General features: G+C 41.3%; 1 protein-coding gene across 2 annotated transcripts in view; it reads left to right on the forward strand.

Moving 5' to 3' along the window:
- Window positions 1-2,821: 2,821 nt before the first annotated feature.
- LOC149233828 (Haloacid dehalogenase-like hydrolase (HAD) superfamily protein) overlaps window positions 2,822-16,656 on the forward strand; it is a 127,076-nt gene continuing 113,241 nt past the window's right edge. Inside the window, exon 1 of one of the 2 annotated variants that reach the window (XM_089379861.1) lies at window positions 2,822-3,111. The gene's annotated coding sequence lies outside the window, so the exon portion shown is untranslated. The remainder of the gene's footprint in view (window positions 3,112-16,656) is intronic. The other variant, XM_089379862.1, reaches the window with a different exon arrangement.

Consider the following 16,656-nt stretch of genomic DNA (forward strand, 5'->3'; position numbering starts at 1 on the left):
GCTCCTAAGATAGAACACCACATGACATTGCTCACAAACATATCACAAATCAATACACTAGTATTCTTGACATGGTTAAAACCCTCAAAGAGGGAAACAGTCCATGGCTTGAGCCAACGTGGCCACTTCAGGCAATTTATTAATAAAAGAAAGAAAATTTACATAAGCTTCTCTCATGAATGGTCACCTTACAAATGACCCTCCATGCTCTTTAAATAGAGATCATGGACCAATCGGGTGTTAAGCCACGGATCAAGTGTCAGTAATACCGAGGAGAAAATGAACCGTCGGATCACTTCATGTCTAGAACATATTGTGACTGTCGGATTGTAAGTTACAAAAGTACATAGTAAAGAAACACACTTTACCTAACTCTACACTAGACCAAGTTATATTTAACTATTTCCTATGTGTCGGAATATCCTAACATCCCCCCTTAAGAAAAACTTCGGATAGGATTGAAGGATGTACAAATATGACACAATAGGAGAAGGAAGGAGGCATTAGAGCCTATCCCCCCTTAGTGACAACCTCTTGAACTCCAACCATAAATCGAAGTTTAGTAAACTTTGCCTTCGTGAGAGCCTTTGCAAAGATCTCTGCAACTTGATCATCGGTTGAACAATACTGCACTTCAAGAACATGGTCATGAATGAGCTTTCTGATGAAGTGCATGTGTAGTTCAATGTGTTTGCTACGCTGATGTTGGACTAGATCTTTGCATAGTTGAATGACACTTTGATTATCGCACTAGTCAGATGCTGCTGCCGAAAGCCAAACTCTGACAAGATCTGACGAACCCACAGGGATTCCTTACTAGCTTTTACAACACCACGATACTTTGCTTCTGCTGAAGAAAGAGAAATGGCACTTTGTTTCTTGCAAGCCCATGTAATAGGTCCAGAACCAAGAGTGAGGACATAACCTGTAGTAGAATTTTGATCATCAGGGTCACTAGCCCAATCGGAATTAGTGAAACCAACCAATAGAGGAGATGCTTCTGCACAGTAATGAATCCCAAATTGAACTGTACCTCGAACATAACGAAGTATTCTTTTAGTTGTTTTCCAATGAATTTCATGTGGGTTTTGCATAAACCGCGCAATAAGGCCAACAATAAAGGAAAGGTCAGGATGGGTATGGGTCAGATACAAATTTTTTCCTACACGTTGACGGTATAGGGTAGCATCAACTTTAGGGGAAGTACAAGTGACTAAAAGTTTGGCTCTAGACTGAAAGGGAGAAGGGGCTGGCTTACAGTCTTCCATGTGAAAGTGGCGTAGAAGATCACATGCATACTTGGACTAGGAAAGGGAAATACCTTCCTTGGATTGCAAGACTTGATGATCAAGAAAAAGGCATTGCTCACAAACAGACCATGTAGGAATTTACAGGGTAAGTTCCTCAGATAGAACACCATAGGACACCACTCACAAACAGATCACATATCAATACATCAATATTCTTGACGTGGTTAAAACCCTCAAAGAGGGAAACAATCCATGGCCTGAGCCACCGCTGCCACTTTAGGAAATTTATTAATAAAAGAAATAAAATTTACATAAGCTTCTCTCATGACGGTCACCTTAGAAATGACCCTCCATGCTCTTTAAATAGAGATCATGGACCAATCAGGGGTTAAGCCACAGATCAAGTGTCGGTAATACCGAGGAGAGAATGAACCGTCGGATCACTTCATGTCTAGAACATATCGTGACCGTTAGAATGTAAGTTACAAAAGTACATAGTAAAGAAACACACTTTACCTAACTCTACGCTAGACCAAGTTATACTTAACTATTTCCTATGTGTCAGAATATCCTAACACCTTCATTTAAGCTAACTACCTAACTAAATCTCTAAGACCTACGAATCTCTATGATATACAACCTAGAGCACCATAATAGCAATAGAAAGCCATGGATTCATCCCTTGAGTTGTTGCAAGTCTCTGTTGTGTTGTGAGCCTGAGTCTGAGCCTGACACTGAGCTAGAGCGAAACGCTGTGTGATCTTCCTTGCGATTGGTTTGATCTGCGTGGTGAAACAAATACCAAGAAAACGGTTGCCCCCGAATCGTCTGGATGGCTTGTCCACCGTTTAGCCCAGTCATTTCCACCAAAGATTCCTTGGATTCGAGCTCTGCAACTAGGATGGTGCAGGCGGGTTTCAGGTGGTTCTGGCAGTAGCGACAACCGCTCATGTGAGAGTTTGAGGCCAATGCCAATCAATGGGAATGCATAAATTGATTTAAAGTTTTTATTTGTTCAGGGTAATATTATATGTTCTGCTCTCAACACATAATTCACACTGGTTACTGTACCTTACTCTCATTTTGCTCTCCATAGAATCTGGTGTAGCTGCAAGGGTTTTGTTCACACAGTACACATTGAAATCAAGCATATATACCCTCTATCCGCTGATAATGGACCTAGGTAATGTAAGTGTTTTCTCTTTATCTTCTACTTTTAAAAAACATTTTGTTTATTAATTTTTATCTTCAATGATTCTTTATATGTCACAATGCTTCTCGAATTTATGCTTACTAGTTTCTTTTACAACATATATTGCAATGGCTAGTATAACACATTGCATATTAAAACAATTATTTACTAAAATTAAAATCAAAATCGTTCATTGTATATAACAAGGAAACCACTCAACGAGGAAAAGAGTCAAAAACGAAGTTCCATGTTTAACATCCATGGTGACCATGAAAGATGATCTCTATGTTGACCACTCTGCTTTTGGTATCGAGATTACGCACAAACAATATCTGTCACAAATTGGTATAGAGCTTGGTCAGTGGACGGAAGCAGAGTACTAACGCGAAACGAACTCTCGTTCACGAATATGCATCCATGATGGGATATATATCTGTGGAAAAATATAATATGCTTATACCTCCCGGAACATTCGGTGTGATGCTCCACGTGGTTCATGCATTTCGAATCCATGGTCGCTCTATATATGGAAATATCAAGAAGCTGAACCACAAATTTGGGCTCTTTGGGCTCCCTGCAGCCATTTGTTAAACAGGCTGCACTGATGCTGTAAATCTGACCATCGTTCCCCATTTTGTGGACTTCAACTTCAGGGGATAAACGAGTCAGGTGCGTGTCTGTGCCGTGGGATGTGATATTCTGTTCTAGATTTGTACATAGACCTTTGTTGGCATTATGCTTATGTGATATTCTGTTCTAGAGTTGTACATAGATCTGAAATTATGCTTATGGAGAAACGGTCGGTTCTTGTGATGCTTATAACTCTTAATGTATCTTTATTAAAAACATGCAGATTTGTTATTGCTTTTCCCGATTGTAGTTCTCTTCTGCTTTTCATTGTTGAACGTAGAATAGTCTCATGCAAGCTTTTCTATATGAAGGAATATGCCTATCTTGTTTTGGGGAAGCATAACATGCAATGTAGCCTCTCTCTCATATCTTTGACACTAGATATTTTGTTTTTCATCCCTACTCTGAACTGCAAGACAAACGCTTCATTAATTTTGGCCTCAAGCTTACCTCCAATGTTTTGCTCAACAAGCTTACCTCTCAATATGTTCAAGGAATTAACTTGCACGGGTTATCTTTTATAGTGGAATTGTGGTCTGCAAGATTTACAGAAATAGAAGATGACTGTCTATAGTACCCCTATCTTTATTGCAAGCATTCTACATATTTACAATACTTGCAAAACCTGTCAGATTGACCTTTTCCTGGTTCACCTATCTTAGTCTCACTTTGTCTTCTTTGGCTGAAAGGCTTTCCCTGTATCAAAAATATTCATATGAAAATACACTGTTGAAGGATCCCTGATGCTGCAAAAATGCTATTTTAAATATGTATTGACATCTTTTCAACTGTCGGAGACATCTATGAGATGTGTAGGATCTACGGTGTTAATGGTGTAAACAAGATGTTGATGAATCCATCGATTGTTCAATCTATTGAAAGGAGGGAGTTCAAGCAAGTGAATGTAATCTTGGTAGGGTTGTTTTTTGCTCAGACTGTATATTCTACTTGGCTAATTGTTGAATTACATTTGTTGAATTACATAAGTAGGCTGACATGTTCAAACCATGAGAACCTCAGAACCCATATTTTCAGGACCTATATGTTAAGGTCATGGCCAAACCAGACACCAAATACCACCACCACCTTGTTTGTGGGACCCTTTGTGACCCTTTGTGGGACAGGGGATCCAGGGGACCCATCTCTGCACAGCAATTTTACTGCTAAAGCCTATGTGGTGTACATGCTCTACCCCTCTGGATTTGAACCTACCCCTCTGGATTTGAACATGTGACTTCTTATAACTTCTTATAAGGATGTGACTTCTTATAAGGAAGCACATAAGCACATGCTCCTAACCATTAGGCCCTCTCTCTATATGTGACCCTCACTCTCTGTATGTGTGCGGAGTTTTTGGTACCCAAATATGATATAATTTTACTTATGCTCTTGTAAGTTGTGACTGCTGCTTAACATTGCTACAACTATGTCTTGATTGTGGCTTAAAGGATTTCACTCTGTTTTTTGGAAATGTGCGTCCTTTTCTTCAAATTCAATATTTTATCCCAGTCTGCAAAAACGGGATGTTACAGAACCGAGAAGCACACAATATGCAAATTAAAGTGTGTATAAACAAAGTTTTGTAGTCCAGAAAAAAGTATGCTATAATACCAATAAAACCTTTTCTTAGTAGAGATAAATGACAACTTTTTTGTACAGTTGCGTCTCTCCCTTTTTTTGTTACGAGTGATACATGTATATATACAATACTTATGTTACTGAAAATCCCAACTGCCACATCCATTCAACTTCCTTTTCCATAGTTGCATTGTGGATTGTCATCTTGTGTGTTCTAGTTTTGTGGGCCTTTGCATTGTAGCAGAACTTTAGTTTCCTGCATTGGAAGCTTGTGGAATATTTGGTCCCTGTAACGTTGAGTTGCAGTATCTGTGGTTTCTAAGACATTGGGTTGCAGGGTCTTTGATCCTTGTAGCATTGAGTTGTGATCTTTATCTGCCCCAAAATCCCGTGTTGTGCCTTGCCATTTTTATAGCACATTAGTGCAACATGCTCACAATCTCACAACCTTGTCTTCTAGTCTTGACCATCTCCTACAACTTTGCTTTATGTGTTACATATACCCTAGAACCTTGGGTTATGGTTTTTCTCAACTCTTGTAGATCTATCTTATGATGAGCATGCACTTTGCAACCTTAGGCTGCCAACTTTCACTACACTTTAATCTGTGTTTGCAGTACCTCAGCATACAACAACCTTATCTCGTGGCATCAAAAGATCTATACCTAGAAAATTTCGATTGATTGAGTTGTCTATATAAGATTTTATAATTGCATAAGGGTGGTGAAAGTGGCAGCTCTACTATTTGGAATCATTTCGGCTAGTGAGAAATAAGTAGCACTGTAGATGAAGTGCACAAGGAAGTTATATCTTTAAGTTTGGTATAGTACTACATGAACTTGAAATATAATTGTTCCATCCATCATCCCCTCAAAATTGGAAGCAGTTAACAGATTCTTGAGATCAGGGCCCGTACCTAGATTTGAATCATACAGGAACTGCAGATTTTCCTATCTGCATTGGATTCTTCAATTTTTGGTAATTTTTCAATCAGATCCATTTACAGAAAAATTCCATTTTGTAAGACTGTAGGCGTGGTTCTTGTGTTAGGATTTGTTGAAGAGGATTGGGAAATTTGCTGTGATTGGAGGAACTAATTCTCTATGCTTGGGAATTGGTTCCTGTTACCGCTCTTGTAAAGCCTGCCAAAACCGGCAAACACAGAACAAGGACCCATTGTCACCTTAGCCCAAGTCCCCACTCTTCTAGCCCAAATACCTCCGAAATGGCTATAGGAGGCTTCCCTTGGATGACTTCAACCAACCAACACAAAATCAATGCCTTGTATGGGATCAAATGGATGAAGTGAAGGAGTTATCTGCTGCTGCCCTGCTGGTTTAATGCATAAAGTCTGGTCAGCAAAAATTGACACCCAAATCTAACAAAATATATCACGTGAGTAGTCAAAATGAGTGTACAAATAACATGCTAAACAAATATCTAAGTATTTCTATGATTAGTACCTTGGTTACAGGGGTTGCTGTGCAATTGACCTTGCGGTCCTGTCATAGCAATCTACAAAATGTACAGAAAATTGCTGAAAATAGTAAGGGAATTCCCTTCAAGGACCACCCAAAAGTACCCAAACACTTCTAGATCCAAGATTTAGGGGTGGGAAGGCTAAAAGACAGAATATGAGTCACTTTGGACTACTTCTAAGCCTAAAACTTGCAACAAAATAGAAATTCACTTGTTGATGTTATGGGGTCAAAACTGCTTGAGTGCAAACCAAAAAATTATTCCAAATAAAATAATATTTTAATGGCTGGAAATAATCAAAGATATAATCTTGTATTTGAAGCTAATGCAAGGTGTGTTTAAGATACTTACTTGAGAAAAACATCTTGTTTGATGAGAAATCTGTAGAAAATGATGTGCTATAGCTTTAATTTGTTGCAGATCTCCATAAACAACTTAATACATCCTTAAAATGTGTGTAAAATATGCTTAAAAAATGGATGTAACAATTCCTTGGCTTAGATTTGGAAATTATTGCTCTTTTGCCCAAGGATTTACTAGCTACACATGATAGAAATTTCTACAACAAGCTAGTTAATAAAACAAAAAAGGAAAAAATTTAGTTTTTATAAAAATGTGGTTGATGGAGTGAGGCTTACCTTGGCATTTTACTTACAATCTTGCCAAGTTGCGATCACAACCCTCTTTGTCAATTTTTCTGTGAGGATTGAGATTGACTGAGGAGTCATGGGTGAGACTATCCCACTCAAATTAGTCTAGAACACTTGAAAAAAATTTGATCCCACTAGAAGGATCTATTCATTTGAGATGCCCCAATTGCTATATCAACAATAGCATCTGTTGATTTGGGGTAGCATCGGATGTGTTCTAAGCCTCAAATTTTGCAGGGAGGCTTGGGCACATGTATTCCAAAGAACCCAGAAAGCGTTTTGGGAAATTCCACCTAGAAGTGATTCTATTAAAATAATTAATATTTTTAATGGGGTTCCTAATTCTAAACTTAGGAAAATTAAAATATTAATGGATATTAATCTAATAATGGGTGAAACTCCTAGAAAAAGACACGGATCAAGCCAAAATGATTTGAGCCTTTGATTATGATTTAATCTAGGCCGTTGGTTGTCCAACAGGAAGATATAAGAAGGGGCTTGAGGGTCATTTGGAAAATACACTGAGAGATCAAGGAAATCGATTTTCTAAAGTGAGAAGTTCTCAGGAAGAAAAAATGATTGAGGAGATTTCTTGCAGCAGAGGGGCAGTGAGAATCCGGAAGAAGGAATTTCCAGAGAGTACGAGGCAGAGGGAGAACAAAAAGACGTCCAGAAGTAAGGCTGACGCCAACCCACACAGTGTTGACACAGAGGCAACACAGTCCTGGAGGGGAAGTCGAGTTTCCTGCTAAGGGAAGTCGAAATTCAGTTGCCGAAAGCCGGCGTGTGAGTCTGGGAGGAAGAAGTTTGATTTTCTCAGCTAACAGAGGATTTGGAAGAGGGGTAGCGTAATACCCAGCTAGGGTGACACAAAAACAACTGGGAGTGACGCAGTCCTGCGCAGAAGCCACGCAGAGGGTGACGCAGAGCCTCCAATGCAGCAAGATCAGTCACTGGTTCTCCAGTGATAGGGTGAGATCTTTTCACCAGTCTTTTGTTCAGTATTCTCTTTGTATCAGATTGCTAGTTGAGCATCCTAGAATTGTACTCAGATTTTCTCCTGCATAATAATAAAACCCTCAGAGCTGCTGCACCGGTTTTCCCACTTTGGGTTTCCGCGGACTATTGTCCAAAAATAACGGTGTCCTATGTGTTTCTATTTTCCTTGCTCATTTTCTATGTTTCAAAATCATATTTAATTTGGTGTAGGCTGCTTCATTAATTTACTTCAATGTTTCAAAATCATATTTAATTTGGTGTAGGCTGCTTCAGTAATTTACTTCAATGTTTCAAGAAGAAATCTTAAATAAGCTTATCATGTAATTTACCATCTAGGTGAAGTAGATTCAGCTGGTTGCAATAGAATTCCTGAGATTGTTAGATCTAGGAATTTTCACATGGAATCAGAGCTGTTGATGTGAAACAGGAAGAGTAGATCTAGCATTGAAGCAAGGGCCAACTTGCTGCAGCAAGCAGCAGTTCGAATCCCCTGAGGGATTGCGCAATTCTAGCCAGGAGGGCTATATTTTTGTGGGTGTCTCTATCTGAGTGAGTCGACAAAGAGGTAAGACTATCTGATCGCCAATTTGCCAAGGAAGAGGGAACCACGGAGAGCATCAACGCAGAGCTAGAGGGATGCTGTTTTCTGCAAGCTGAGTGCTGGGCAGAAAAGCCGTTGGAAGGAAGCAAATAGCATAGTGAGGGAATACTTATTGATTTCTTGCCGAGAAAATCAATATTTCTCATTTGCTAAGCAGTAGAGGAGCAACAACTTACCGGCTTCATTAGGGAGTGCGTAAGCCAGTGTAGAAGCTACGCAGTAGGGAGAAAGAGGGAGCTATTCGACATTTTTTGGAGGATATGGAAACCAATGGCTTGAGGGATCATGACAGGTTGGACGAGGCTTCCAACTATGTCATCTGGAAGGCTAGAATGTCTTTCCTTCTAGATAAGCATGCCCTCAAGACGTATGTTGATAGTGTGGTAGCTGTCCCTGTGGATGTAGATTTGCTGAAAAAGCGCAAAGCTGAGATGGCTAAGGCAAAAAGGATGATCTTGGATGGAGTCAAGGATCACATGGTGTGCCACGTTGCTAGCAAAGGGACTGCTAAGGAAATGTGGGATGCCTTGGCCACATTATATTCGGGATCTTCTGAGCAGCGGAAGATGTACTTAGAGCAGAAGCTGAGATCTGCTCAGATGCAGAAGGGAGAACATGTGGATCCATTCTTCACGAAATTGAAGGAGACCCGTGATGAGTTGTCGGCTACTGGGCACACACCTCAAGATTCAGAGTTAGTTAGACTGGCTCTAAATTATGTCTCGGTCCTCGGATGAATGGCAAGTCTTCGTCCAGAGCATTTTGGGCAGAGCAACATTGCCAAATTGGGACGAGATGTGGGAAGCTCTGAAACAAGAAGAACCGAGGAGAGACATGGTCAAGGTCAAACTTGACGGAAGCAACATCAGTAGTGGTTCGAAGCCCAAAGTAGAGGAGGGGGATAACGCAACCCTTGCATCAAGGGGGCATTAGGGGCAACAGAGACGAAAGAAAGACGTCTCCAAGATGAAATGTTTCAGATGTGGCAAGATGGGCCACGATGCATCCCAATGTCCTTTGAAGAAAAAGGACAAGGATGAGAAGCATGATCCTATGGTTGCAACTGCAAAGATTGAACAGGAGGAGTTTGCCATTACAGCCAAGATACCTCCAGGGGGAAGGTGGGCTGATATAGAACTGTAGTTTGATAGAGCTACAGATGGGCAGGATCATTGAGGAGCCCAACTCTTAGGTCATCACCTTGTTATGAGAGCCCATGATCAGTAGTAGCGGGATGGAGTTTTTTGTTGGTGCCATGGAGTGTTGATTCGACAGATGCAATAGTTAGTAGCGCTAGAATGTGAGCAGCACAGAGCAGAGAGGCAATAGTGCGTGGAGGCACAATGCAGAGCTTCAACAGTGCAGTGGCTTCAGAAGACAACGTGGGACTAGCAACAGTCAGGCTTTCAGCACCGAGGTGTATCCACGGGATACTTATCCAGTTTTAGGTGTTTTCAGTTGCTTCTCTCAACAACGGAGTTGCAGTGCGGATGCAGTGTTAGCAGCATAACGGATTCCACATTTGAGAGGGAGTTGTAGTACAGATGTAGCATTGGTAGTGTCAAAGGCAAAGTACAGTAGCAACAGTAGCGTAGTAATTGGTGGACAACATGTCAGACATCAGCAGTGCAAAGGATGATCCTTCAGAGTCAGAGCAATATGCAATAACAGTGTATTGCTAGAGCACATTCCTCGCTAAGAGGGAGTGTTGATTTGGGGTAACATTGGATGTGCTCTAAGCCTCAAATTTTGCAGGGAGGCTTGGGCACATGTATTCCAAAGAACCCAGAAAGCGTTTGGGAAATTCCACCCAAAAGTGATTTTATTAAAATAATTAATATTTTTAATAGGCTTCCTAAGTCTAAACTTAGGAAAATTAAAATATTAATGGGTATTAATCTAATAATGGGTGAAACTTCTAGAAGAAGACACAGATCAAGCAAAAATGCTCTAAGCCTTTGATTATGATTTAATCTAAGTCGTTGGTTGTCCAACAGGAAGATATAAGAAGGGGCTTGAGGGTCATTTGGAAAATACACTGAGAGATCAAGGCAATCGATTTTTTGAAGTGAGAAGTTCTCAGGAAGAAAAACCGATTGAGGAGATTTCTTGCAGCAGAGGGGCAGTGAGAATCCGAAAGAAGGAATTTGTGAAAATTTCTAACTTGAAATTCTATTGCAACTACTGATTTATTTCACCTACTTATTCTTCAAATAAGTTATTTACGAAATCCTTTCAACAAATATTAAAATAAATTCTACTGCAATTATCCCATAATTACACAGAGAAAATCCATACACAAGAACCAATCACATCAACACAATTGTTTTTGGACAATTGTCCTCGGAAAAACCCAATGTGGGAAAACCAGTGCAACAGATGAGGGTTTTATCATTCTTCAACAACAATCTCTTTTACAAGGAATGGTTTTATAGAGAAATTGAGAGAAAACACCTGAGACTTTCCCTTGGAAACTTTCTGACACCTAGGAGACCCTTCTCCCACTTTTGCGTCACTTTTGCGTTACTTTGTGTGGCTCAGCGTGGCTCTGCGTCCCTCTGCATTAGCCCTGCGTCTTCCCTGGACTGCATCTCCCTCTGCGCTGTCTCTCTATGTCCTTGCGTCACCTCCTCCTCAGTCACTGACTGCTACTGATGCCCTCCTCTTCCTCCACCCTGCAACTCTCCCTCTGAAATCGATCTCCTTCTCTTTGAGAATCAATTTTCCTTGAGATACTGAGTATCTGCCGGTGTTTCTCCAAATGATCCTCAAGTCTTCTCTTATACTTTTCCTATTGATGAATCAACGACCGAGATTAAGTCTCTAATCAACGGCTAATATTAAAACAGACTTGATCCTCGTCTCTTAGAAGCTTCTCACTCTTATCTTTATTAATACCCATTAATATTTTAATTTTCCTAAGTTTAGACTTAGGAACCCGTTGAAAATATTAATTATTTTAATAACTCCTCACCCGGGTGGAATTCCTCCAAACGATTTCTGGGTCTTGGAGATCTCATGTGCCTTGGCCTCTCCACCAAATTTCAAGGGTAGAGCACATCCAATGCTACCAAAAATCAACACTCCCTCTTAGTGAGGAGTGTGCTCTAGCAATGCTTCACCATAGAAGCATCACACTGATTCTCCACATTGGTCCTCTGTGCTGATGCTTGGCTTATTGCCTCACATCCATTGCACTGCTGCTTCCTGTACTGCTGCCCATGACACTGCCACTGCCACTGCTACATCAGTACTGCAGCTCCCTCTCAACGCGTTGTATCATTCTGCCCATAGCACTGCCATTGCTAACTGCTGCACTGCAACTCTAGATACCTATCCATTTCTGCTATTGAAATGGATTCTTCACCATCCCCATCTTCTCCCTGAAATAAACAAACTTTGTTCTTCCTAGAGCCTTGGTGAGGATGTTTGCCACCTGTTCTCCTATAGGAGTGTACCTCAACTGTACTGCCCCTCGTTGGACACAGTCTCTGACAAAGTGACACCTGATATCAATGTGCTTCGACCGATCATGAAATACTGGATTCTCAGAGAGCTTGATGCAACTCTGATTATCACACAAATCCCGGTCGCTTCCATCCTTCTCCTGAATAGATTCACAAGCAATTTCCTAAGCCATATGGCTTCGCACGAAGCTGTGCTAGTTGCCATATATTCTGCTTCAGTTGAGCTCAGAGCCACGAATTTTTGTTTTCTACTGCACCAGGAGGTCATTCTTGATCCAATTTTAAAACAATACCCAGTTGTACTTTTCCAATCTACTGAACTTCTAGCCCAATCTGCGTCAGTGAACCCACTCAGCCTGATGTCATTGCCTTGGGTGTACAATAGTCCATGCTCAACTCTTCCTTGTATATACCTGAGAACATGTTTGGCTGCTGCCCAGTGTGCCCTCTTGGGTTCCACTATGAACTGACTGAGGGTGTTGATAGCGTAACAAATGTCTGGCCTGGTATTGACCAGATACATCAGGGACCCTATAAGCTGCCTGTACAAGGTGGGATCAATGCCTTTGTCTTCTGATGCATCAATCTTCTTCCAGTTGGTGATCATTGGAGTAGCCATAGGTCTACAGTCCTGCATCCTGAATCTCTTCAAGGTCTCTGTAGCATATCTCCCTTGTCCAAGGAAGATCTCACCCTTTTGCTGCCAAACTTCCAACCCCAGGAAATAATGCATCTGTCCCAAATCCTTCATGTCGAATTCTGTGGCTAGGTTCTTCTTGCAGTCTTTGATGAGCCTGGATGATCCTGTCAGGAAAAGATCATCCACATATAATACCAGGATTAGAGGCTCATTCTCTATGACAAGATAGTAGAGATTAGGATCTGTGTCACTCTTGACGAACCCCATCTTCTGCAAGTAGCCATCAATTCGACCGTACCATGCTCTAGGTGCCTGTTTAAGCCCATACAAGGCTTTCTTTAATCTGCATACATGAGATTTCTTCTCATGTGTCTCAAAACCCTTTGGCCGTTCAATATACACTTCCTCTTCTATCACCCCGTTCAAGAATGCCGTTTTGACATCCATCTGGTGAATCTCCCACCCCATCTGTGCTGCAAGGGATATCACGGTTCTAATAAAATTATACCTGGCTATTGGGGCAAAGGTTTCTTCGTAGTCTGTCCCTTCCTTCTGAGCATACCCCTTAGCCACAAACCTGGCTTTGTATTTCTCCACACTGCCGTTTGCAGCATATTTGACCTTGTAGATCCATCTCGAACCTACCATTGACATGTCCTGAGGCCTAGGTACCAATTCCCAGACATCATTGACCATTATAGAACTGTATTCCTCCACCATGGCAACTACCCATACTTGATACTGAATGGCCTCCTGAGAACTAGAAGGTTCCCCAACTTGAGCTACTAGGGCCTAATATCTGTCTGGTTGTCTTCGCTCCCTTTTATCATTCCTGGGTGCACCAATGAAGTCCTTTGCATCCCTGTAGAATCTGTCGGAGTTCCCGACTCGTTCTTCCACTGGTAGTGGGTACATCTATCAACTCTCCCTCTTCCTGAGATTCCTCCTGTTCTGAAGCTTTGCCTTTAGGAGAATTTCTGGTACTACTTTCTGCTGCTCCTTGTGGTTGGACCAACGGATCGTCTTTTGACTGCTCCTCGGAAGGCATTTCTCGGGATTTCCTGAAAGCTCTGTCCTTCATGAACTTTACATCCCGTCGAACTACTACCTTCCTACTCCCTGGAAGATAGACTCTATATGCCTTAGCATTCTTGCTATATCCTACAAGATATCCTTTCTCAGCTGTTTAATTTCTTTCTCTTTTCTTCGGGTATACGGCAATACGCCAAACTCCCAAATATCCTGAAATAACTGACTTCAGGTGTTTTCCTGGTGAAGACTTTTTCCGGAGTGATTTTGCCCAATGCCTTGTGCGGAGTCCTGTTCTGGACATAAATTGCCGTGTTGCATGCTTCTGCCCATAGGAATTTTGGCATATCCTGATCATACAACATTGCCCTAGCTGCTTCCACAATAGTCTTATTTTTCCTTTCTGCTCCGGATTGTAGGGAGCTGTCCACTCTCTTCTGATGCCTTCCCTAGTGCAAAAATCGGTGAAGTCCTTGTCAACATACTCTCCACCATTGTCCGAGCGTAACACTTTATCTTCCTTCCTGTCACATTCTCCACTAGAGCCTTGAACTCTTTGAATCGACCAAAAACCTCATCCTTGGTTTTCAGAAAGTAGATCCAAGTCTTCTTGGAATGGTCATCGATGAAGGTGACGAAGTATTCGACACCACTAAGAGCTTTTGTGGACATCGATCCGTAGATGTCTGAGTGTATCAATCCTAGAACACTCTTAGCTCTATTGTTACTTCTGGAAAACACTGCTTTGGCATACTTGCCCATAGCGCACTGTCTGCATACATCATCTCGTTCGAAACTTAGTTCTAGAACTCCTAATACTCTTTCCTGAGAATTATTAGAGCCCCATGGTGTAAGTGTCCCATCCTCCTGTGCCATAATTCATTCAAATCTTTATCCCCATTGCTGCCTATTAGTGCCATTGGAGATTCTAGCTGTAATCTATATAGCCTATTACTTCTGATTCCAATCCGGGCCTTCTTTTTCCAACTCGGGTGTTTGACATATACTTTCTTCTTAATGAAGAAAACGTCATAGCCCTTTGTTTTGAAGTTGAGATATGGAGAGTAAGTTCATTCCCAATCCTGGCACATGCATCACATTGGTTGCTCGAAGCCACTCTCCTGTTTCGGTTTGAAAGACTACAGTACCTCTTCCTACGGGGGTACACTTTGCCTTATTTCGCATGGTGATCTGAAAATTCATCCTTTCTTCCTGATAATCTGAGAAACATTCTCGAATTCCTGTCATATGCCAGGAAGCTCCACTATCTATGTACCAAACCTCAGAGGAGGCAGAACTTGCTAGGCAAGCGACTTCTTGTTGATTTGGGGTGGCATGGGATGTGCTCTAGCCATGAAAATTGGTGGAGAGGCTAAAACACATGAGATCTCCAAGACCTAGGAATGGTTTGGGTAGATTGTATTCGGTTTGGGAGATATTAAAATAATTAATATTTTTAATGGAGTTCCTAAGTCTAAACTTAGGAAAAATAAAATATTAATGGGTATTAATATAAAATTGTGTTAGAAGTTTCCAAAAGTCATGGATCAAGCCAAATCTAATCTTACCCGTTGATTAGAGATGTAATCTCGGCTATTGAAGGACCAACAGGAAAAGTATAAGAGGAGGCTTGAGGGTCAGTTGGAGAACACATCAGAGTGATCAGTTATTTGATTTACTAGAGCGGGGTTTGCTAAATAACGTCGAATCAGTGATCAACAACGAGGGGCAGTGAGTACTGGAAAGAGAGGCAGGGATAGTGCTGAGAGACCAGCGCAGAGGCAGAGACGCAGAAGCCAGAGCAGGCCACGCATAGCCTGACAGAGACAGCGCAAAGGCCAGAGGGCCCGTGTCATCCACGTAGAAGGCAACAGGAGTGACGTAGAGGGTCCCAGAAGCTGCGCAGTGCCTCAGAGGGCTGACGTAGAGAGGGTTGAGGCTGACGTAGAGGCCAGAAGGGCTAGCGCAATGCTTCAGAGTTGCTGGAGATGGTTTCATGGGATAGGTTTTCTGAATACCTGTTTCCGAATAGAGAGGTATTACTGCCGGATGTTTTTCTCTGACGGGTGAGCTAGTTTGGCACCTAGTTGTAATCAAGGAAATACTGCATAATAATATACCCTGAGAATTGCTGCACTGGTTTTCCCGCATTGGGTTTTTCTGGGGACAAGTTGTCCAAAAATAACAGTGTCACTTGTGTGTTTGTTTTCTTTCAGCTGCTGATCTGTAGATGTTGTGACTGTATTGTGTTTATTTCGTTATTTATATGTTTTAAATAACTTGTTTAGAATTAACAAGTAGAAGAAATAAACAAGAAGAATACAGATTAAATTTCTAAGGGATAGACTTAGAAATTTCAACACTTCTTCTTCCAGTCTGGAAGCTAACATAGAATAATCGTGATCCATGTCCCTTGTGCTATCTTCTGGAAATCTGCGTGAGTTCCTTTGAGTTGATGCCTCTGCATCATGCTCTTGACCCATAGCTGATTCTTCTCTCCTGTTGCCAAATCTTAGCTCTAATACCATGTGAAAATTTCTAACCTGAAATTCTACTGCAGCTACTGATTTATTTCACCTACTTATTCTTCACAATAAGTTATTTACGAAATCCCTTCAGCAAATATTAAAATAAATTCTACTGCACTTATCACTTAATTACATAGAGAATCCATACACAAGAACCAATCGCATCAACACAGTTGCTTTTGGACAGTTGTCCCCAGAAAAACCCAATGTGCAAAAATCGGTGCATTAGATGAGGGTTTTATTATTCTTCAGCAACAATCGCTTTTACAAGGAATGATTTTACAGAGAAACTGAGAGAAAACACCTGAGACTTTTTCTTGAAAACTTTCTGACACCTTGGAGACCCTTCTCCCACTTTTGCGTCACTCAGCATGGCTCTGTGTCCCTCTGCGTCAACCCTGCGTCTTCTCTGGACTGTGTCTCCCTTTTCGCTGTCTCTTTATGTCCCTGCGTCACCTCCTCCTTAGTCACGGACTGTTGTTGATGCCCTCCTCTTCCTCCACCCCGCAACTCTTCCTCTGAAATCGATCTCCTTCTCTTTGAGAATCGATTTTCCTTGAGATATTGAGTATCTGCTGTGTTTCCCAAATGATCCTCAAGTCTTCTCTTATAC

Source organism: Pinus tabuliformis, chromosome J, assembly GCF_031772625.1.
Source record: "Pinus tabuliformis cultivar Carrire ecotype Pingquan chromosome J, CPIR1, whole genome shotgun sequence".
NCBI lineage: Eukaryota > Viridiplantae > Streptophyta > Pinopsida > Pinales > Pinaceae > Pinus > Pinus tabuliformis.